The sequence below is a fragment of the Rattus norvegicus genome, chromosome 18 (genome assembly GCF_036323735.1).
Source record: "Rattus norvegicus strain BN/NHsdMcwi chromosome 18, GRCr8, whole genome shotgun sequence".
In the NCBI taxonomy this organism is placed as follows: domain Eukaryota; kingdom Metazoa; phylum Chordata; class Mammalia; order Rodentia; family Muridae; genus Rattus; species Rattus norvegicus.
In genome coordinates, this window is record NC_086036.1 from 4,055,054 (window position 1) to 4,078,349 (window position 23,296).

At 46.4% G+C, this 23,296-nt stretch overlaps 1 protein-coding gene and 1 long non-coding RNA gene across 3 annotated transcripts in view; one reads left to right on the forward strand and one right to left on the reverse strand.

The window, feature by feature from the left end:
• Positions 1-23,296, forward strand: part of Ttc39c (tetratricopeptide repeat domain 39C) — a 119,297-nt gene that overhangs the window by 11,690 nt on the left and 84,311 nt on the right. The gene's annotated exons all lie outside the window — the stretch shown is intronic.
• Positions 4,764-11,074, reverse strand: LOC134482905 (uncharacterized). Its single transcript, XR_010059620.1, has 2 exons — positions 8,760-11,074; positions 4,764-5,616 (listed from the first exon to the last, which is right to left on the reverse strand). It is a non-coding gene; the product is annotated as an uncharacterized LOC134482905 (long non-coding RNA).

The following is a 23,296-nucleotide window of genomic DNA, read 5'->3' on the forward strand; positions in this document are numbered from 1 at the left end:
AGGGTGACTGTGTATGCTGAGTTACTAACTTCTGTAGTTACAACAGCAGCCGGTGATAACTAAGAACCAGTACTATCATGTGCCTTAGCAGGACATTCCTCCGATTCTCTCCCTCCTAAGGCCTCTCTGGTGGACCCAGCCCCACACCTTTGAAACAGAGCTTGCATGGCTACAAGGAAGCACATGGCCACGAGGGCACCATTTTCCAGACTATAAAATAAACAATTCCTTTTCTCGGGGCCTCATAGGACACCCAAACTCAGGTAAGATAGTCTTTTTATTGGCTCCAGGGTTCTTATATTCCCCTATCACTGCACCCAGCTTTTGACCAGTCTAGAATTATTTTAGGAAGGCTAAGCTTCCTACTCCAAGCTTCTGGGAAGTTTACAAACTGTTAAAAACCCATCTTCCTCAAGTGAGTAATTAACATGTTCTTCATGGGTTTCTGGCAACTTAAGTATTATGTGATCGTTTCAAATTACATACTTTATTAATGACTATTTCTAAATGGCATTGTGATTTATGCTAATTGGAAGGGATTCATCACCTTAAAGAACCGTGCTATGTTTGGTATGCAGCTCAGTTGGTGAAGTGCTTAGTGTGTGTTTGGCAAGCACAAAGCCCTGGGTTTGGTCCCCAGCACTACACCAAGCAGTCTTCTGATAGTTCACTCCTGTAATCTCAACACTAGGGAGGTAGAGGCAGGAGGATCAGGACTTCAAGGTTATCCTTGGCTACATAGCTTGAAGCCATAGTTTAATCTCTGGGAACCCTGTGTCGGAAGAACAGAACCAACTCCCAAGTTGTTCCTTGATCTCCTCGTGGCACCATGACATGGGAGAGCATGTGTGTGTTCACGTAGAGGCTAAAGATCACTTCAGTGTCGTTGCTGAAACAGTATTCACCCAGATGAGGCCTCTGACTGGCCCAGAACCACTAACTGGGTTGTGCTGGCTAGCAGCCAGCGGCAGGAGTCTGCCTGCCTCTGCCTCCGCAGTGCTGGGATTACAGTGCCTGCCATTTTTACATGTGTTCTGGGAGTCAGACTCAGGTTCTCTCACTTGTAAGGCAGTCAGTTTACCAACTGAGGCAGCTCCCCACCCCTGCTCGGATGTTAGTGGTGGTGCCTTGGTGTGTACCCCAGGCTAGCCTCCTTCAGTCTCCAGGTGCCGGGGTTACAGGCTGGCACCCCAACCCCAGCCTGTTCATCCTTTTCCTGTTTGTCCCACTGTGCCTTCTGGGACATGCACTGAAGTGTACTGACATAGTTTACTTTTTGGCTTTGTTCTCTGTTACATTAAAAGTACTTAGCTGCATATAAGCACTAAATTTTAAAAATTGTGCATAAATCCCATGCCTCTTGAAACAATTTTATTCAAGTGAAATGCAAGCTCTTAGTCAAAGTCTGGCTGTGTGAAGGCCACTTGCTCCGAATCTGACCAGCTTGAAAGGCCTAGCTGGAGTACAAGGGAGATCTGAGGAGGAAGAGGAGCTGGCAGCCAGGTTGCTCTGTGCAGACAGCCAAGAAAAGAGATTAGGGGCCTGGTTCTCAAGGACAGTAAGGATATATGACTTTTGCTTTAACACACAGAAAAAAAAGAGAAAGAGACATTCCTATGGTAGATGTTTCAGAGTGAAGAAGGTTGCAGGTGCAGATTATGTGGAATCTGTTCACTGTGTTACAAGGAACGTGTTTTCAAAGATGTTAGCCTGCTGCTTACTCCCAACTGCCCTTAAAGGAGTGATGTTACTGACATGATTGAATGTGCATTAGTGTAAATGAGCTTGCCTCTTAACCAGGGCAATAGGCATGACCTTGGGCTGGTCACTTACCTGTGGTGTCTCTTGTTCCTAATGTATATAAAGCAGAGGACAGTACCCACTTGGTTGTCATGGAGCTGTCCTGATGGTTAGATGAAAATGGCCTGTTCAGACTGTGGCTGACGCAGATGGTAGCCTGTTCAGACTGTGGCCGACGCAGATGGTAGCCTGTTCAGACTGTGGCTGACGCAGATGGTAGCCTGTTCAGAACTGTGGCCGACACAGATGGTAGCCTGTTCAGACTGTGGCCGACGCAGATGGTAGCCTGCTCAGACTGTGGCCGACGCAGATGGTAGCCTGTTCAGACTGTGGCTGACGCAGATGGTAGCCTGTTCAGACTGTGGCCGACGCAGATGGTAGTCTGTTCAGACTGTGGCTGACGCAGATGGTAGTCTGCAGGAAGCAGAGGGCAACTGAATTGCTGGAAGCGGTTCTCTGACCTGCTGAGCTGCCTGCAGGCTGTGCAGTACGCTCCAGGTCCCCAGCTTTGTGAGCTGTCACCCATGCTCTGCTGGGCTTCGGTGACATAGCCGTCTTTGAGTCATCTGTGCTCCTGTAGTAATTCCTTTAAGAAACTCCAGTGAAACTCTTTGCCTCACCAAGTTGGACTTTGGTGCTCTCCTTCTTGGTTCTGTTGTTGGCTCAGCATCCAAGTCCGTGCTTGTTCACAGCTTGGCAGGAGTGATGTCACACAGCAATTGCAGCAGGACAATGATGTCCATGTGCTCAGATGGTCCCTAGATCTAAAAGTAAAGCCTAACTGTGTAACTCCTACAGGAAAACACTTGTTTAAAGTTAAGGTTGCATTAAAGGAAAGTTGCATAGTTGTGACACCAAATTATTCAGAAAAGAAACTGACTGCATTTCATCGAAATTATTCTCATTGAAAGGGGGGAAGGCAGGCACAGATGGGAGAAGGAGTTGTAAATTGTTGGTCTGAAGATAGGACGGTAAACAGCATATGTAATAGCTCTCAGTGCAGTAAAGCAATAGGTAGGGGCCTGAGAACTAGCTCAGTGATGAAAAGAACTTGCTGTTCTTTCAGAGGACCCAAGTTCAGTTCCCAGAACCCATATCTGGTTTCTCATAACCAACTGTGACTTGAGTTCCAGGAGATCTAGTGCCCTCTTCCAGCTTCTTCAGATACTTGCACTCGCACGCGCACGCACACACACACACACACACACACACGCACGCACGCACACGCACACTTTAATCGAACCCCCAAAACATCAGAGTTGAACAGACAAATTCACTTATGTTTTTCATGTCAGTTAAGTATGTGAAAATGTTCTCAACATTATTACCCAAAAGAAATACAGAGAGTGACCCTACGAGGTGGGCACTGCACACCTCTTGGGCATGCCAGGCCTTGGTGCATTTGGATGTCCAGCTAATCCAGCATAGAAATTTCTGTGCCACTGTTGGAGATGGAAATGATTCACTTAGGAAGATGATTGGCAGGCTCTTTGGCAGATACGCATGTATTGATCATATAATCTATTCACCCTGATAACCAACCATAAGAAAGGATGTAAATGTCTATAGATACAAATGCTTAAACATCCAAGGCAGATTTATCTGTAAAAGGAAAAACTGAAGGAGAGCCATGGATACATGAGTATGCTGTAATATATCCGTTTAATGGAGCACTGCTCAGCAATAGAGGTAAGCTATCAGTCCGTGCTCCAGGTTCGATGCTCATGCTGAAAGAAAGCCATACGAACACTGTAAAGAGTCTGTCCTGTAAGAGTCCATTGATATGAAAGTCCAACTTACAGTGACAAAGCAAATGGGTGGCATCTGGGGACAGGCTAGGGCTTGGGGACAATGGGACAGAGGGATGACAGAGCAGCTATGGAAACTGCTGAGGTGATGATGCATATGTTCAGCATCTTGATGGCGGCTATGGCTTTCCTGACTTACACATAGTCAAAGCATGTCAACTAGTTGCTTTTCAGTCTGGGTGGCGTGTTCCCTGTCGCTACACAGGAGCTAGGTGCAGGTCTTCCCAGAACCCAGGAAGTGCTGAGGTTATCTGGGAAGGGTCTCAACCTTCTTATGCTGTGACACTGTAAAACATGCCCTCATATTGTGGTGACTCCCAACCATAAAACTATTTTTGTTGCTACTTCATAACTGTAATTTTGCTACTGTTATGACTCGTAAGTGTAAATATCTATGTTTTCCGATGATCTTAGGCAAACCCTGCGAAAGGGTTGTTAGTCCTCAAGGGGTTGCAACCCACAGGTAGAGAACCTCTGTTTTAGAGTCTTGCCTCTGTGGACATGATGTCATATTCTAAGCACAAATAGGTCACTGTGTCATTTTCCCCAGGTTTGACTCAGAAATTCATTGTAAGCATAGATGATTGTGTAGTTAACTTGGCTGACTAAGGTCTCAGTGAATAGAAGAAAGTATGTTTGAAAGTTCTATTGTCCAACTGAAGTACTGCCATCCATCTGTTAGCAAATACAGATGGTCCTACCCACAGTGTGTCCATTTTCCCCTTTGTGTGTATGCATATGTGTGTGCTTTTGCATGTATATCTATGTGTATATGCATGTTTACATGTGTGCACATATATGTGTGTGCTTGTGAGTGGAGGCCAGAGGACAGATAGCCTTAGGTATTGCTTCTCAGGTGATGTCCAAGTTGTTTGTTCGAGACAGTCTCTCACTGGCCTGAGCTCACCAAGTAGTCTAGGTCAGCTGGTCAGTTTGCCTGTCTCCTCTTCCCCAGTGTTGGAATTGCAAGTGCTCCCTGCTACACACCACTTTGTGATGTGGGTTCTGGGGACTGAATGGAGGTCGTTGTACTTTCAAGGTTGTGGGACAAAACTTTTCCTGGGGGAAAGGAACAATACACATGCCTACTCTCCCCAGATAGGAAACTCATGACACATCAAAGTATACCCAAGTATACCACTCAAGTGACTCTTAGTGAACAATGTGTTTTTGTGGGGTTGCTTACAGAAGTATGGGTGAGGGGTCACTTACATGATTAGGGACAACTCAAGGGCAGCTGTGTCACCACAACCCACTCCCGGATGGGTGACAGTTCACAGAACTGGGAGCCTGGAGCACACTGCACAGCTTGCAGGCAGCTCAATGTGTTAGAAAGTGACCTTTTCAGGTGCCTCAGTTGGTCTAAACCCCGCTCCAGGCAGCTTGGCTGGTGCTTGCTTCTTGCGGTCAGCTGGTCTGGTCTCAGCTTTTCTCTTCTCTGAGTCTTCTTTGCAGTTTAGCTTCATTCAGTCTGAGAGGAATGCTCAGCTTTTATTGCTTACTCTGGAGGGGAGGGACCTAGTGAATCTGGTTGATTTCAGGGACTTCCTAAAGCTATTTTGAGTTGGTTGCCTTCCTGCTGAAAGAGCTTCCTTGCAGGATGGAACATTTTAATCTGGGAGGAAACTATTCCAGAACAGCAAGACAAGCACTTCATCAGGTGAGCTATCTCCCAGCCCCACAATGTTTCTGTTGTACAGTGGTACAAAACGGTGCGTGTTTAATGGGAGCCATACCTCACAGTTTGCATTTTGGTTTTTCACCATGGTTTTTCATCCTGTGCTGTGGATAGTCAAATGAGGCTTGGGGGTGGCAGCAAGCCACAGCTCCCAGTTAGCACATGATAACAAAGGGAGCCAAGTTGTATTCTGCAGTGCGTTGTGTAGCTGATGGAATTGTCTTTACCTGGTCTTAAAATAGGGGCCATATTTAGTCATTTATTTGTGATGTCCTAGGTGTATGTGTGCAGTAGTGATCAAACCAGATGTGTGGTGCTTTCTTTCCAAAGCTGTAGAGAAAGGAAATTTAAAAATAAGTGCACAATTACACATTACAATAAGTTGAAAAGATTACAGATGCAAAGTGGCAGAGAAAGCTGCTGGGTAATTTCAGTTCTCTCCAGAAACAAAAAAAGGCGTTGCTCCAGTGCCCTCTAATTGTAGCTGCTTTTCTGTGCTGTGCCTTAGTAGTAATTATGCCGGCTTGACATTGTCAGGCTATGAGTGGGGCAACCTGCCTGACAAGCAAGGCCTGAACGCTCGCTCTCTCTCTCTCTCTCCCCCCCACCCCCGGAGCTACTGAGTCACTGCAACTTGCCAGAGCCTGCTGCCAGCCACTTCAGCCACTTCAGGTGACTGCGTGGCTCCTGGACACACAAGGGCCAGCTGCAGAGTCTGACCTCACTCAGCCTCAGCCTCAGCCACGGCCACAGCCACGGCCACGGCCACAGTCACAGCCACAGCCACAGCCATGAATGTCAGCTCAATCTTCAGAGGAGAAATGACGGCTTTGTTTCAGAGTTTGTGCTTATTGCCTGGCTCCCTCCCTGCCTCTGGCCCTTCCACAGCTGTATTTGTCTTTTGGAAGAGCAATCTTGCCTCCAGCCAAGAAAAGGCAAGTACTGTGGTTGCCCCTGAGATGTCTCAAACCACTGTTGTGACAAATGACTTATCAAGAGGAATTGGTGTTTCCAATTCCGTTTGAGGTTTCTGTCTTGGCATCAATGGACAGGTTAAATTTGAAGGAGTTGAAGGAGTTTGCAACCCCAAAAGAACAACAATACCAACCAACCAGAGCTCCCAGGTACTAAGCCACCACTCAAAGAGTATACATGGACAGACTCATGGCTCCAGCTGCATATGAGCAGAGGATGGCTTTGTTGGTACCAATGTGAGGAGAAGCCCTTGGTCCTGCCAAGGTTGGACTCCCAGTGTAGGGGAATGTCAGGGGAGAGAGCTGGGAAGGGGTTGGTGGTTTGGTGGGGGAACAACCTTATAGAAGCAGGGACAAGGGTTATAGGATAGGACATTTATGGACAGGAAACCAGGAAAGGGGATAACATTTGAAATGTAAATTAAAAATATCCAATAAAAAATTCTAAACTGAGTCAAAAGAGATAAAAAGCTTTGGGATATAATATAGACAAGATATATAAGGGAAATAATGCATTCAGACTAGAGTCTAGGATGGGGAATCACTGTGTTTAGTTGTGTGTCCTCTGCTGAGCTCACCAGCACCCCACAGTAAACTTCAAGCCCACGGACATACAGAAGGCCCTGGCTAACCTTGGTGGGCCACAAAACAAAGCAAACAGACAACAGTGTCCCAGAGAGAGGGAGCTGTGGGCATGGGGTGCTGCTATTAGGGTTATGGAAGATGAGGTTCAGTCTGCACACTGTACATATGTGAAGTTAGTTTTGAAGGTAATAAAAAGGACGTTTTCACTGTGAATTTCTATGAGCCATGAAAACTTTTTTTTTTTTTTTTGGTTTTTGGTTTTTGTTTGTTTTGAGGTTTTTTGGTCTGTGCCATTTGTGGAAAGTTCATCTAAAATTTTTAACACAAATATGACATGTCAAAGGTTCCCAAGGAGGATTGGGTACAAATGTATCCATTAATGTTACGTTAACATAAACTCTCTGCTATGGTATGACATTTCCACAGATGCTCAACAAACTCCTGTAGTATCCATAACCACAACTGCCAAAAAGAGTTAGAACCTGACCTTTGTCTGTCTATGCAGCGCAGGGGATCAAACCCAGGGCCTGGCACTTGCTATGCTGCTCAGCTGTGTCCCCATCCCATAGCCCTCCTTTATACATCAAGTGACTTAGTAGACAGTTGCTTTGTGGACATTGAACTTGTACTTGTTTGACATGTATGAAAATGACAAAAGTGAAATCACCATGAATTTCTGTTAAGACTCGTGCGAAGCTCAGAGCACAGCTGTCCCGATGTGATGTTGGAATAGAATCCCCCATTCCCCTTTTGCTGCTGTGAGTGAAATAGGAAGTCAAAGTTCACTTCCCATAAATATTTGAAGAATGCCACAATTAGCAGTGGTTATTCTGGGTAATTGTTACACTGCACAGCATAATCAAAGCCAAAAACCTTTTAAAAATTAAACGACAACCAGTTCACTTATCTTGGGAACCAGGTTAGAAAAAAAAAAAAACTCCATTTGCTGTGTGTTTTGAGGGATCCTGTGATGACACTGATTGTCAAATAGAAAGCTTCATATCAGTCAGAAGCAAATTGCTAAAATTAACACGGTTTTTCTGTCTGAGACTTGGCTGGGCAAGTTTCTCTTAAAAATATATATTTATATATGCATATATTTGTATATATATTTATATGTATATATAAATATGTATACACACATTTGTTTATATACACATATATGTACATATACATATATTTGTACACACACACACACACACATATATATGTATGTGTGTACATGACTGTACATGACATAGATGTGTGGGTATACATGTGGAGGAGAACGTTTCTATCTAATTCTTCAGAGCTGGAGTTACAGTTACTTGCAGGATGCTTGCCCTCTTACATAAGTGCTGGGATCCAAATCCAGTCTTTATGACCGTTCAGCTGGTGCCTTAATGGCTGGATCATTTCTCCTGTCTCTTGGGGAAACATTTATGCTATTAGGTCTGTGAATTCCTAAAAGGTTCTGAAGTTGTAGAAAGAAAACAGCAAGAGATAAGGGAAGATGGGGAGGGTAACACCCTTATAGAAGGGGAGGGAGAGGGGTTAGGGGGCTGTGGAAAGGGAATAACATTTGAAATGTAAATAAGAAATACCCAATTTAATAAAAATGAAAAAAAACTGGGACACAATCTGTCCATGCAGAACGTTTTCATTATCAGTCCTTAGGTATCTCGGCATGAGACATAGAAAGAAATGTAAATACATATTTTTTCACTAAACAGCACCTTGCTTTTGTCCTTAGTGCCCTCCTCTGAGGTAAGACAGAGACGATTGCAGTAAGCAGAGGCCTCAGACTGCGTCTGTGTGATCAGTGAGAATGGCAGATGCTGTAAGAGCGCTTGGGAAATCTGTTAGGAACTTTAAACAGAAAACAAACAGATCTTTGTACTTGTCTAGGGATTGGGAGAAGCAAAGAGAACTTACCCAGGGCATTCCTCAGCCGGATTTGAATCCACGTGCTTCTCTACAGGACACGCAGGGCTCATGCCCACACTGACTGAGGGAGGCAGCAGCCGTTAGGAAGTATCACTTGGCCCAGGGTCAAGGCTTTAGAATCCTGTCACTGTGCTGCTGCAGTGGACACAGCCTGCTGCGCTGTGCCTCCACGGCTCTGCTGCTCGCTCACAGAAGCTACGAAAGGCCTTGTAGGAGTAGACCTTGACCTTGGTTGCACTAAGTCATCACTGGAGAACTTGGCAAATGCTAATATCTGTTCTCCACCCTCAGAGATCCTGATTGATTCACTGCCGGCTGCTGGCCCAGATGTCAGTGATTGCAGAGTCTGAGGATGTTCCAAAGTTCTCTCAGGACACTGATTCTAGTACCCTGTGTGGGAGATTTATATGGTCGCTTCTGCAGTTAAGACCCAAAATGCTTCTGTCAACCTGAAAGTCTCCTTTGCACTGCGCCATCTTGACATATCACCCACTCAGCTTGGAGCTGTCGTCCTCAACCCACATGGTGGCTTGAATGACCAGTGTTCCCCATGAGTTTACACATGTGCACATTTAGTCCCTAGGTAGTGATGCTGCTGGGGGGAGTTGTGGAACCTTTAACGTAGAGCCTTGCTCGAGGAAGTGTGTCACTGGGGCTGGGCTTTGATTGTGCAGTCTTACTTCCTGTTTTCTCTCTGCTTCCTGTTCTAGCTCTCATGTCTGTCACTGTCAACCATGCCTCCCCTCCAAGATGGACTCCTATCCCTCTGCATAAGCCAAAATAAACACTTCCTTCCATAAGGCACTGTTGGTCAGGGTGTTTTCAGTCTGTCATGTCAAAGTGTTCTGGAAATGGAATCCTTCAGTGGGTGTGACTTCTTATCAGTATAATGCACTCGAGGCCCGCCATGTCGTTGTGATGATCAACACTTCATTACATCTTACTGCTAGGTGTGCTGTAGTTTGGGATGACTATAAAGCCGTGTGGTTGTTGACTTGGAGATTTCTGTGTGGTTGGACAGCATGCCAACTATATGCCTAGCTTTAAAGAAACGACTGCCAACGTTTTCAGAAGTGGCTGTACTGTTTTCCATCAGTACTGGCTATCTACAGGACATTCACTTTCTCCATATTCTTGCCAAATTTGGCACTGTATTTGTGTGTGTGTGTGTGCGCGTGCGTGTGCGTGTGTGTGTGTGTGTGTGTGTGTGCGTATATGTGTATGTGTGTGTGTACCTGAATGTAAAATGTGCAGCCCCAAGTCTCAGTCCCCCAAATCAGAGATTGCCAAGGACAAGGTTTTCCTAGGAACTGACATTTGTGATTTCATGTTCTCAAACATTTGAGAACTATTTTGTTCCAGGAAGACCAGGGCTTCAACTCTGTGTTTCAGGTCATAGGTGAAAGTCCTCTAGGAAGAAACTGGATGTCAAAGATTTTGCCTTGAACCACTTTAGGACAGAGAAACCATTTGTTTTCTTTGAGGAAGGTGGGGACAGAGATAGCTAAGGCAGGATGCTGCAGGGTTGTACACATGCTGTAAGGGTTTGCTCTTAGCTGGTTGCCATTGCTGTGATGGATCACTATGGCCAAGGAGACTGGGCAGGAAAGGGTTTATTCAGCTTATACTTCCACATCACTGTTCATCATTGAAGGAACTCAGACAGGAATTCAGACAGGGCAGGAATGTGGAGTCAGGAGCTGATGCAGAGGCCATGGATGGGTGCTGCTACTGGCTTGCTCTTCACAGTTTGCTAAGCTTGCATTTTTATGGAACCCAGAATCAACCCAGGAGTGTCAGCACTCGTACTTGGCTGGGCCTCACACAAAAGAACATATAAGAAAATGGTCGGGGCTGGGGATTTAGCTCAGTGGTAGAGAGCTTACCTAGGAAGCGCAAGGCCCTGGGTTCGGTCCCCAGCTCCGAAAAAAAGAACCAAAAAAAAAAAAAAAAAAAAAAAAAAAGAAAGAAAATGGTCTATGTTTGCCTACAGCCCAGTCTCAGAAATATTTTCTCAGTTGGGGTTCCCAATGATGACAGTAGTGCTCATTTAGGAGCCACTCAACCAGCCCGAGGCTCTTCCTACATGCTGGCTCTCTTTGTATTTATAATGCCGGAAGCAGGGAACATTATATTCTATATTGTAGATGAGGGAACCTGGGTTCCAAGAAGGCTGTTCATGGCTATTCCATAGGACTAGTCATTGACAGAACTGTTTTCCCTTCTGAAACCCCCTGCTTATTGTATGTTTTATACTCTAGTAATTACTTACATGCTTTTAGAAATTCATGAGCCTCCATGAAAACAAAAGAAACAAAGGAGAAGGAAATTGAGGAGGAAGCAGCAGCAGCCGCAGCTGTAGTGATTTATATATATGTCAGGCTGGGGATGTAACTCCATGGTGGAGCACTTGCCCAGCATGTAGAAGGCCCTGGGTGCCATCCCAAGCCCTGCAAAAGACATGGATGGATGGATGCATGGATGCGTGGATGGATGGATGGATGGATGCATGGATGGATGGATGCATGGATGGATGGATGGATGGATGCATAGATAGATGGATGTAGATAGATAGGTGGATAGAGACAAACAGACAGACAGAAAGGTGTTGCATATCTCTGACCATCTGTTGGCATTTGTATGACTGATACCTATCTCTTACTGAAGTTGTATTTTGAGTTGTTTCTCTAGTATAGCTCTGGCATTTGAGCTGTACACACCTCCCTGGTTCTATAGAGGAAGAGCATGGCCTTCTAAAAGGATAAGCTATGTACAGTGCTAACACTGATCTCTATCCTGCTCCCTGAGAACCTATAATGATAGGGAACTAAGTCACACCCTTTGAGTATACATGCGGCCTGTGTCCATTTCCACAGCTGCCTTCACTTGCTGACGTGAAATACCTGTTGTTTCTCAGCCTCCTTCCTGAGTCATCTTGGATGGTTGCCTTGATTCTCTGAGGGCTTTGTGACATAATTGATATTTTCATGGCACACCCAGCCCACTGGTTCTATGCTGTTTTCTGTGTTTGCACCCCAGGTAAGTTGACAGCCATGGGTACATGGGTCTGATGAAGTGGTTTCTTCTCTTTCCTACCCACATTCTAGACTGAAGCCTCTACCAAAAGCTCCTAGGTTTCCTGGACCAGAGTGCAGAAGTCCTCTGGAGACTAGTGAGGCGTCCACGGGAGGGCGAGCCAAGGCAAGCTTAAAGTAGAGGGCTCTATCCCAGAGAAGTGAGAGCTGTCTCAGACATAGAGCAATACCTGACATGCTGGCCTGGGGTGATGACAAAGGCCACCTGTTGTCAGTCATGCTAATTTCTCTGGATGGGGCCTGTGGAACCACCGCGTCTTAAAACAATCATTCAGGGAGAGAATGGCAGAAGTGATTTTTTTGCTGCTGCATCTGATTCTCACTGGTCAAAGCTGGTTCTTCTGAAGTCAGATGTCCTTTTGTTTCTGTCATTTGGTCTTCTAGTTGCCTCAAGGAAGTGCTTCCGGTAAGGAGAAGGGAAGGAAGGTAACAGGTTTTTGCCCAGATAATAAGCCTCTCTGCCATTGTAATAAGCCAAACCAAGCCCAATGGAAAAGTATAAAAGTGGATTTGTTGGGAACAGCTCCTAGGCCAGTTCACAGCCCCAGAGAACAAGACCAGAGAAGTACCACACTCAGGCTGAGGTGAGGGCATTTGATAGATCCAGGGCAAGGAGTGATGGCATATCAGCCAGGGGCTGGGATTGTCCCACACATGTTGTACAGCTGAACACCTAGGTGGGCACACCTGGGTGGGCTGGCAGGTTGCATCAGCTGTTGGAATTGGGCTTCTTGGTACTATTCCTTTGTTCAGAATTTTCTAGTACAGACAGGGTTGGACAGGAGGAATAGGGGTTCTAAGATAACAGGTGAGCAAGGGGCTCCAATAGAACAGACAGTTACATCTTCAGGTCGGGGGAGGCAAACATTTCTGTGGCAGGGACTGGGCTCCAAAGCACACAAGGCCCATGGAATGGGTACAGGCACAGCTGGCCTGACCATGTCGGAGGCTGCATTTGTTGATGACAGCAGGGATGGGATGACAATGGGAAGGCAGGTCTCTCCACTGAGCCAGCAGCAGGACCCCAGAGACAAGTGGAGGGAAGCTGGGGGTGGGCACAAAGCTGAGCTTTAGTGCAGCATCCTATCCAGTTCTGGGGTAAATGATAGCAGTGGAGCTCTTGATTGCAAGTTACAGGATCAGACCCCAGCTTCAACATGTGTTGGATATGGAGGTAAGAGACGTTAGGACCTGGAGGATGGACTTGGAGAACAAGCAGTGATCATTGCAAGAGCAGGCAGCAGAGAAACTAACTCAGTGACACAGTAAGAGAAGGACAGTAAGAGGGATAGTGAGGGAGGGACAGTGAGGGAGGGACAGTGAGGGAGGGACAGTGAGAGAGGGAGGGACAGTAAGGGAGGGACAGTGAGAGAGGGAGGGACAGTGAGGGAGGGACAGTGAGAAAGGGAGGGACAGTGAGGGAGGGACAGTGAGAGAGGGAGGGACAGTGAGGGAGGGACAGTGAGGGAGGGACAGTGAGGGAGGGACAGTGAGAGAGACAGTGAGGGAAGGACAGTGAGGGAGGGACAGTGAGGGAGGGACAGTGAGGGAGGGACAGTGAGGGAGGGACAATGAGAGAGAGACAGTGAGGGAGGGACAGTGAGGGAGGGACAGTGAGGGAGGGACAGTGAGAGAGAGAGACAGTGAGGGAAGGACAGTGAGGGAGGGACAGTGAGGGAGGGACAGTGAGGGAGGGACAGTGAGGGAGGGACAATGAGAGAGAGACAGTGAGGGAGGGACAGTGAGGGAGGGACAGTGATGGAGGGACAGTGAGGGAGGGACAGTGAGGGAGGGACAGTGAGGGAGGGACAGTGAATGAAGAGCCAGAAGAGAGCAGACCAGAGCACACCCCAAGCCACTCCTCAGACTCCACAGGCTTGCTTCTGAAGTAGGACAGAGGCTTTGAGTTTGTGATGGATTTAACTGTTTCTTCTCTCCCCTCTCAATTCACCTTTCTTCCCATCTGCCCTTATTTGGAAGTAGAGTCTTTGCCCGTGTCATCAGATTAAAATGAGGTCTAAACCTAATATGGCCTCAGGAAACTGAAAACAGTAAATTTCTGCCCCTCAGGCCACACAATTTGTGGTATATTTTAGGGGTAACCACAGAAAATGAGCACAGTGCTAGGAAGCCAAGAAAGAAAAGGAGGGAGGAAAGAAAAGGCAGACCTAGAGCTAGCTAGTTAGCTAGGTGATAGACTCATAGATTATAGATAGATATAGGTGATAGATGATGGATGGATGGATGGATGGATGGATGGGTGGATGGATGGGTGGATGGATGGATGGGTGGATGGATGGGTGGATGGGTGGATGGATGGGTGGATGGATGGATGGGTGGATGGATGGGTGGATGGGTGGATGGACAGTACCCACTATATTGTTGAGCTCTACACATAGAGCTAGGATATACTGCCACTCTCATTTCATAGGCACACGGCTGATGCAGCCACCCAGGGCTCTGTCCTTAGATGCTTCCAGCATGCGGCTCAGTCCTTGCTGCTCCAGGCTCGATGTTGAAATTCTTCATAATTGTTTAATGAAGGAATTGTTGTTTTCCATTGCAGAGTCCCACACATTGAGTGACAAGTCCTGTCATTGGATGACATGGCACTTCTGCACATTAAATAGACTTTATCTCTGTTTGCATTTGGTAGTGACACGATAGAAGCTGAGACACAAAGCAACTCAATTAGGGTCAACAGAACTACCCAGAGCTGCATCCAGAGCCGAACCCTCTTGTGCAAAGACCTTTACTTTCAGCCCTCTTTGCAGATTCTATATCTCTCCACCCTGTCTAGAAGCTGAGATTTGCACAGAGGGAGGTAAAGGCCGACTGTCTGGCTGTCACTCAGAGTGACATGTGAGAACCGGCCAGCATATCTGCATGAGCCTTGTCCCTGGTCACCTGTCCGGGAGGTACTTCCCTCATCCCACCTGGCAGTGCAATGGCAGGTTACTTTGTCAGTGTTCCTGTCAGGATCGCCATCCAGCAAAAGCAGGGCTGGACCCCAGGTTACCTTGCTTGAGTTCAGATAGAACTGTTGAGCTCAGGCCCTTGAATCGATGCTGACGCTGTTGGTTATGGTCACTGCAGTCAACCAGTAGACTTCTTCCTTGGTTCTAGATCCAGCCTTGTATTCTCCCACTATAGCTGAACCCTTTGTTCCAATGGGGTATTCTGAAGATCTCTTAGCTCACACCCATTCTCCTCCATGTTCCTGTGTTCAGTGGGCATGCCAGCCTTGTCTTGTTCCCTTGATGACTTAATGTGGCCAGTCTGAGATTGGTTTAGGGGTTGCCATGTGATACAAACAGAATCAGTCAGAATCCCCATTAAACAGTAGCTAGAATCTGGAGCTTGGTCTCTCTTCCTTTTTATAATGGAAAACCATGCAGGATGGTGGCTAAGGGGAGAAAGACAACTAAATGACACAGGGTAAGACATAGATGTTAAAGACTACTATTTGACAAGATTTTAAATGATGGTTATTACCTCCTGGCACCAATAGAGACTGACCTGACTGACCAGTGGTCATTTAGTCTTGTGAGGGCTTGGGTGGTGAAGAAACTCAACTGTTACAAAGGCGGCCCTTGTCTGCCACACATGGCGGCTCTAGTGCCATTCTCAGAATGTTGTATTTACAGTGCTTAGGGGCAGAAGTACTTCTGGCATTGAAGGCAAGGTTGCCATGGTTACTGCAGGCAGCTCCTCCATGTCCCAGAGGTCAACATCTGGTGTCTTTCCCTATTGATCTCCATCTTAGGTCTTCAGATGGTTTCTGGTTAAGTCTGGAGCTTACCAGTCAGGCTAGACTGGTTGGCCCTCAAGGCCTTGGGACCTTCTTGTCTCTGCCTTCCCAGTGCTGAGGTCATAGTCCTGGCCAGACTCCTTTTGTGGGTTTTTTGGGGTTGAACCTAGTTTTCATGCTTATCTGGCAAGTACTTTACTGAAGGAACCACCCCTTCCCCCCAGTGAGTTCTTTAGAATAAAGGAGTACCCTATCACCTGCTTGCTCACTATAGGAGAGTAATGTCAACCCAGGGAAAGAAGCAGAGTCTTGGTGTCCCTTAGTGAACATCTGTCTCCAGCTGACCTGCCTCTGTATCTTCTTGGCACTTTCCTGGCCAGGTAGCCCAGACCAAGGCACAGAAAACGCTCACAGTTCTCTAGCTCATTTCAGGCTGCTTGTCTCCAGAGCAACTATACTCTCTGAGGATTCTGGCGTTTCTGGAGCACCGCTCAGGCCAGGCCCTCTGTTTGGAATATGTTTATTACCTGCCTCTACATTCATCAAGCATCTGCTGAGAAGCCTCTGATAAACCCTAAAGTAGATTAATCACTGTCTTCTGAGTCCTGGAAGTACACAGTATAGATCTCCGGTATTTGACCGTCTTATAGTAAGCCATCTGCCGCGTGTTTCTTGCCTCCTCCGAGACTAGAAACTTCTCAGATCTCTGGGTTAGAGCTTGCTCACTCTTGCCATAGCTGGCACATAGTGGCCTATGTCCTAGTGAACAATGCAATTGAGAACAACTGGTCTTGGCCGAAGGTCAGATATGATTGTCTTTTGCTTTGTCTTTTGAGACAGGGACAGGGTCTCCTGCTTCACACTCTTAAGTTTTAACACACATGCCTTATACCCAGGACTCTTTATGATGCATTGGACCAGTAAGCCATCTGAAGTCATCTGGGACAACCTGTCATTTGTATTTCGTATCATTCTTGAGTGACCCCTGGCGCCTCTGTGCCTCTGCTCAACACCTGTGTGAAACGAGCCTTTTCAGAGTTAGTTTGTAAATGTGAGTTTCCGGAAAGAAGCTGACTGACTTTTGACTTCACTGACTGAGCAGAGTGTGGAACATTGTGGGTCCAGAGCCTAATTACAATTTTTCTTAGTTGTCTTTAGCCCCTAAAGAGCCACTTCTTGTCTTTATGCCCACCACCCCGTGTCAGACCTAAGACCCTGACTGCAGGTTGAAAACCTTTTGGAATGTATTAACTAACAGTGCCCTAATTCTCCTTCCACCAAAAGGCTAAGAGCCATCAGATAACTTCTGAGGTCTACAGCTGAGATTTCTCCACTGTGTACAAACTGATACTCTGTTTCCACAGTATATTTGCAAAGTGACTTGTGACTTACCCCTCTTCTGTTACTCTAACTCCATGGAACTACGTCGGTGTTGGAACATAGAACTGTGTGCTTCTGGGGCCTATCACTCATATCTGGCCCCAGAATAAACTTTCTTATTCCCTCTGAGGTGTGAGCTCTGCTTTTTGAATCATGGATAGTTTACATGTTACATGTGTTTCTGAGTTGAACAAAGAAAACAATGGGCCTTAGCAGTAGAACTGCTGTTTGCATGTGGCCGTCTTATTTCCGGGAACTGTGGGTAAGGGACTAGAAAATCTACTCAACAGCGGGAGGGAGTCACCTTCTAGACAGCAGACCTCCCTCCTTTTCAGAATCCTAAAGGAGATAAGACTGTTCCTTAGAAGGCTTCAGGTTTGGGGTTCAAGGGGGACTATTGGGTAAGAAATTATTGGAAGTTATTAGTGCCGTAGGCATAGAGACAGCATGGTGGAGACTTTGAGGAGAGCTTGGTCCCATGTGGCAGAGGTGGGTGGGGCAGTCCTTCTTACAGGTTTCCAGGAAGGGGCTGAGTTCTATGCCACGACTGACAGACTGGTGTGATGGAAGGAGGGAGTCTTAACCTGGGCAGGACCTGGACACAAAATCAGCTGAGGGGACAGGGAGAATAAGAATCTAGAGAAAGAAGTTAATGGATGAGCTTTAAAATGAATGTGGCTTTGACTAACATTCCCGAGCCCACAGGGTCTTTGTCCTTTGGGCTGGTTTTGGAGGTAGAGAGAGAAGCCAGAACCTGTGGTGTGTGGGCCTTTAGGGCTCGCTCTGTGGGTATCAACCACACTTTTATTTTCTCTTGATCCTCTCACAGTATACCTTTGTTCTTCCTGTTTGTGTCTCCGAGGAGACGGCAAGGTGAGGAGGGCGAGGAGAAGTGAAGAAACTTGTATTTTTAGCCCTGACACAGCAGAATGTTCTGAGACTTCTGTTATAAGCACATTTAAAAATAAACGTCAAGACTTGGGAGTGAAGTGATTTCTTAGTGTCCACATTGTCTTTCCTTCTTTAGTGTGGGACTTATCTTCTGCCCTGCTGACACCTGAGGGGGCTTCCTTTAAACACTAGACATATGAATCATGTGCCAGCAGCACACCCCTCCTGCTGGTCTCATTTGGCTCATGCTGACCTAGAGCTGACAACCTTAAACTTCTGTGCCCCCTGCCTCCACCTCCTGGAGTGCCAGGGTTACAGGTGTTCACCACAGTGCCCTTAATGCAGCTCTAAGGATCAAGCCAGGGTTCTGTGCATCCAGACAAGCACTCTACCAGTGGAGCTGCATAGCCACCCTCCCTTCCCTCTTCTTCCCCTGCTTTGGTGCTAGGGATGGAACTTAGGGCCTCCTGTACTCTAAACCTGTGCTCTACCGCTGAACTCCACACCCAGCTTCAGAGTGGACAGACTGTTAAAACATGCTGTGAACCCATTCATAGATTGAGGTCAGAATGTGCAGCCCCATCTGGAGTTTAACAACATAACCATTTACCTGCAAGGGCATGAAAGTGACTAGCCTGCTTTCAGTTCCATAGACTCTTCTGTCCATGTGATACTGGCTAAAGACATCCCGAGGACAAAGATTCCATGGGTGTTACAGGGCACTGATGTTGTCAGGACAAATGAGCTCTTTTTGATTGGCTTTAAGGCCTACTCCACAGGAGACACGTGCTTATCCATAATCTAGCCAAGAGCAAATAGTTGAGGAACACACAGGCCCCAGGATGAAGTTACTGCTATTATTCTGCTAAGTGTACATAGTATCAAACTGCTTCTAAATTCTATTCACATTTTGCAACAAATGAATGGCTTTCTACATCAGTCTCTTTGGTATGAGCTTTCGTAGGGCAAGGATCTTACAGGAGTTGTCTTGATTTGCTAACAATCATCCCTGTTCCTGATTCAGTGGGAACACTTGAAGAATATACTGTGGAAACCAGGGGCGAATTCTGTGCTGCAGGATTTCTGTGCATTGCACTGATAACATGGCATTACCTGCAAAGAGAGATCAACTGACGCCTTATCACAGGGAAACTTAACCGTACAGCCGAGATGCCTGCACTGCTACCCAGAAACACATGCACATGCACAAACACACACCCACACACCCACACATGTCATTCGTGAGGTGCTATTCAGTTTCTAATGTGTCTTTTCCTTACAAAGATAAGGGAGCACGGTGCAAAATATTTTAGGTACACGTGTGTTAAATATCGAGAGACGGCCAGGCAGTTGGCATAGCTCATTTCTGGGTGTACCTGTGACGATATTTCCAGTCATGAGTAGGGGAAAGAACCTCTCTTGAATGTGGTTGACACAGTCCAACAGGCTGGGTGGGTGGGGCAGTTAGATTAAAAGAGGAAGGAAGAGGAAGCCAGTTAGTGCGAACATTATTTCTTTGAAAACATGAAGGGGGGGGCAAGTATTTCCTTTGAATTATTTCTCTCAGACATTGCAACAGCAGCAAAAAGCCACTTTCCACAGTGGTAGCAGCCTGCCTGCATGCATGAGGCCCAGTTGGTCTCTAACACTACTAAGGGAACAATGTCATATACTACCTGCTCCTGACCAAACCCTTCAGACACAGTCAAAAACATTAATGGGGCTAGACATAGGTTGTTGGCAGCTGAATATCTATGGTGCCCCCATTTTGATCCTCAGTATCAATAAGACCTGTGGGTGGCACAGTCCTGCAATCCCAGCACATGGAGGTGGGGGCCGGAGGGTCAGAAGTTCAAGGTCATCCTCACTGCATAACAAGTTCAAGGCTTGCCAGAGACATAGGACACCTCCCTGTCTTCAGAAAGAAAACATATTAATGGATTATAAAGGCAGGGACTGCTCAGATCCACCAGAAACTTAGGACACCTTCCTGTCTTTAGAAAGAAAACATATTGATGGCTTATAAAAGCAGGGACTGCTCAGATCCAAATGTGGATTTTTTTACATGTTTAGTATACTGTGAAGATATTAGTACTTCTTTCTTGGGCTGCATTAATAATAGCAACTAATAGCAATAATGTTGGTACTAGAAATAGTTTGGCTTAAACATCTCCATTTGTTGCATCTGGGTTTTCAATCTCATAGATTTTCTTTGTGCTGGATATTTCAAGATAATACTGCTGAGAAGCAAAGAGGCACACTGTTCCCCGTCAATGACATGTCTGTCATTCAAGGGCTGGCAAAGGGGCCCTCCCTGCTTGAGCTATTGAGCTATGGAGGGTACCATGCCAGCTGGAGCAAGGACTCAGGCTTCTTCCAGTTTCCTCCCTTGCCAGGGACCAGCCTCAGCCTCAGCATGGAGAGGGGATTTGAGAGAAGGGGTGTCTGGGAGTGGCGAAAAGAACATCTCATTGCGCCCGCTCTCCCCCCCCCCTCTGTGTGTGTGTGTGTGTGTGTGTGTGTGTGTGTGTGTGTGTGTTCTGTTTTTCTCTAGACAGCCTTTTCTTGCTATTCTAAACACTCTTTGGTTGAGACAGCTGTCTCTGCTAGTAAAAAGTCTAAAAGCTATCTGGATAGCACATGGGCTTTCTGACCAAAGTCAGAAAAACTGCTATAAAAATTATTGGATCTCCCGACAAAGTCAGAAATCCTGTTAATAAAAAATTCTTGAAGAGCTGTTTTTGCTCTCCAGAGAACACCAGACAGCTCAGCTCTCACTAGAGAAAATTCTGAAGAAATGCTATCACTTTGTGCTAGCTCATCCCCTGCAGACTGAGAGCCCAGTTTTTATTTAGGTATCAATTCATTCATTTATTCTAGGTTCCCTTTTGATTATTTTATGAATCAGTATCCTGTGACCCTAGCCCTTTGATTCAGCAAGCACACCTTTTAACATTGCAAAATAACTCCAAGACCCACCAGCCTCTGTTATACATAGATGCTAAGTTAGCTGTGTGGGACTCTGTCCCAAAGTGACCCTTTCTACCACACTTGTGCCTAACCTTGCTGTGTCTCAGACTGACCTTGATCTAAGGAATCTGCCTGCCTTTGTTCTTTTAGATTCATGAAATCCCTCATATAATTCACAATACATCCTTATATTTTTGCATAGTTGAGAAATCACATATTTTCAAACTCATGTTTTTAGGGTTCTTTTCCACAGTCTTAAGGACGGTTCTGAAGGTTCCAACATTTATCATTTTGCTAAGACATAACCACACCCTCAACTCCTAGACTCATGCTGTTTCTAATTCTCATGGAGTCATCAATGCTAAACTCCTCAGAGGAGTGTGAAAACATGTATACCGTTACACGGACAAGCCTTACACTCACCTCAGCCATCGACACTCGTGGAGGCTCACACCGGGGCCTCTCAGGGCCTGGGGCAGGGACCATGTCACTCTGTCCCCACCAGAGCACTTGGTACTCCCTTATTCTATAGAGGTGGAATATGACAGCCAGTGGACACCTGGCTAAGCCTTTCTGGTGTTTATTAGGGATTTCATTTGAGGACAGCACAAGAGGAGGAGACTGGAAGGGATGACTTCCTGTCCTATAGTCATTTCTCTGCTCCACAGGGCTGCTTGAGAGACATGCATCCAGCTAGAGAGACAGCAGAGTGGACCCTCCTGACGTCATCCACACTCCCCTCCTCAGAGACAAGCTAGAGAGAAGGAAAAGAAGAGACTTGCCACACAGCTTCCTCGTACTGGGCCTTGAGCTGACTTGCCTTCTAATTACTAACAGCTCACCCAATTTTACCCACACCCTCAGCCAAGCAACAAGGCTGTGAGCTCTTCTACCCTCCTTAGAAATCCACATTGAGGAACTGATTGCAGATTTATACAAAGAAAAACAAAGACACTGTTTCTATTGTTGGCTCCACCCAAAACTGTTCTGCAGGACTCAGAAACAACTAGGTTTTCTTAAGTAGAATTCTTTGTAGAATGCTGTCTTCCAGTTGTAATAGCCATTGCCATCTTAATTAGAGCAGCTCTGTGGACACTCCCTCATAGAAGAAGGGGGCAGTGATGATCATTACACCTGTACCTGAGCCACTACCCCCTACCCACTTTTTCCCAGAATTCCCTCTTTTGTATGTGATTCTGTCCGAGTTGCAGTATCTCCTGGTGCCAGGAGATGCTAAAATAACATGGATCATGGAGGCTAACTGAATGGGGGACTCCATGTGCAGTTATGGGGAAGTGACACTCTGCTGATGTGGCCACCAAGCATCCACATGGCTGAGGGGGGGATGGAGGGAAAAGCTGAGTGCTTGGCCACAGGGTTGGAGCTCTGGATACACCCTCACTCTGGAAACCCCCTACATGAACCAGTACATTTGTTTCTCCAAGGAGACTGAGTCAGAGGTCTCTGTTATTGTAACAACACCACCAAGGCAGTGCATGACGAAATAACACTTGCAGTTTCATTCATTTCTAGACTGAGGGTAGAGGCAGCACTGTGGAACGTTGGCCGTCAGAACAGTATTAAGGGTTTGTAGAGAAGAAGTGAGCCGTTTCTTCCAATTCTCCCCTTCCTTCTCTCCCTACCTCCTCACGTGCACTTGGGCAAGTCCTGTCTGGTGAAGTCAAGTGCACTGAAGGCTCTGTTTGCAGGAGAGTGTATGAGTCCCACGATGTCAAGTGTAAGGCACTGCTAGTGTTAGTAGTCTGGATTTTCCTTCCCGTTCAATGTAGTTAGTATAGTATACATCATGGCCTTTTAAACATCACTGTGACCTGCTCTTCTTGCTTATCAAAGATAGCGGTCAACCCTAATTCCCCACCCGCTAGGTGTCCTTGCGAGCCACAGCTATATAAGTGTTCTCTTGGGATTTGGGAGCCTGCTTCTGAGTCCCTTTTACTTCGAGCACTATTGAGGATTGAGCCTCCAGTGTCATAATGGGGAGCAAACTCGACTGCTGAGTGCCAGCCATCATCTAAATCCTCATCTCTCACCACTGAGCACGTTTGCCAGTGTCTGTTTATAATGCAAAAACTAGCGTTAATCGTTGCGTGTCTGATTAAATCCTGCTTTGTATGTGTCTAAGGTGTGCTGCAAGAAACTGTGAGTTTCTCCCTTTGCTTATGCTGGGGAGCTGGACAACTTCTGTATCTCACCCCAACTGTCCAAGAGTGTCCCGAAGTTTGCAGAACCCATTGTGCCCAGCCCTTGAGAGAAAACTAGCCCCAGGGATAACTTTGACCCTTCTGATTCCTTATTAACTGCACCCTCCCCCCAATACAACTTGTGTCATAAATAACTCAAAATTTATTTTTTGTCTCCCTTTCCCCAGCTATAAATGCAATAGAAGACTGTCCCCTTCCCTAGGTGGGAGAGGTACA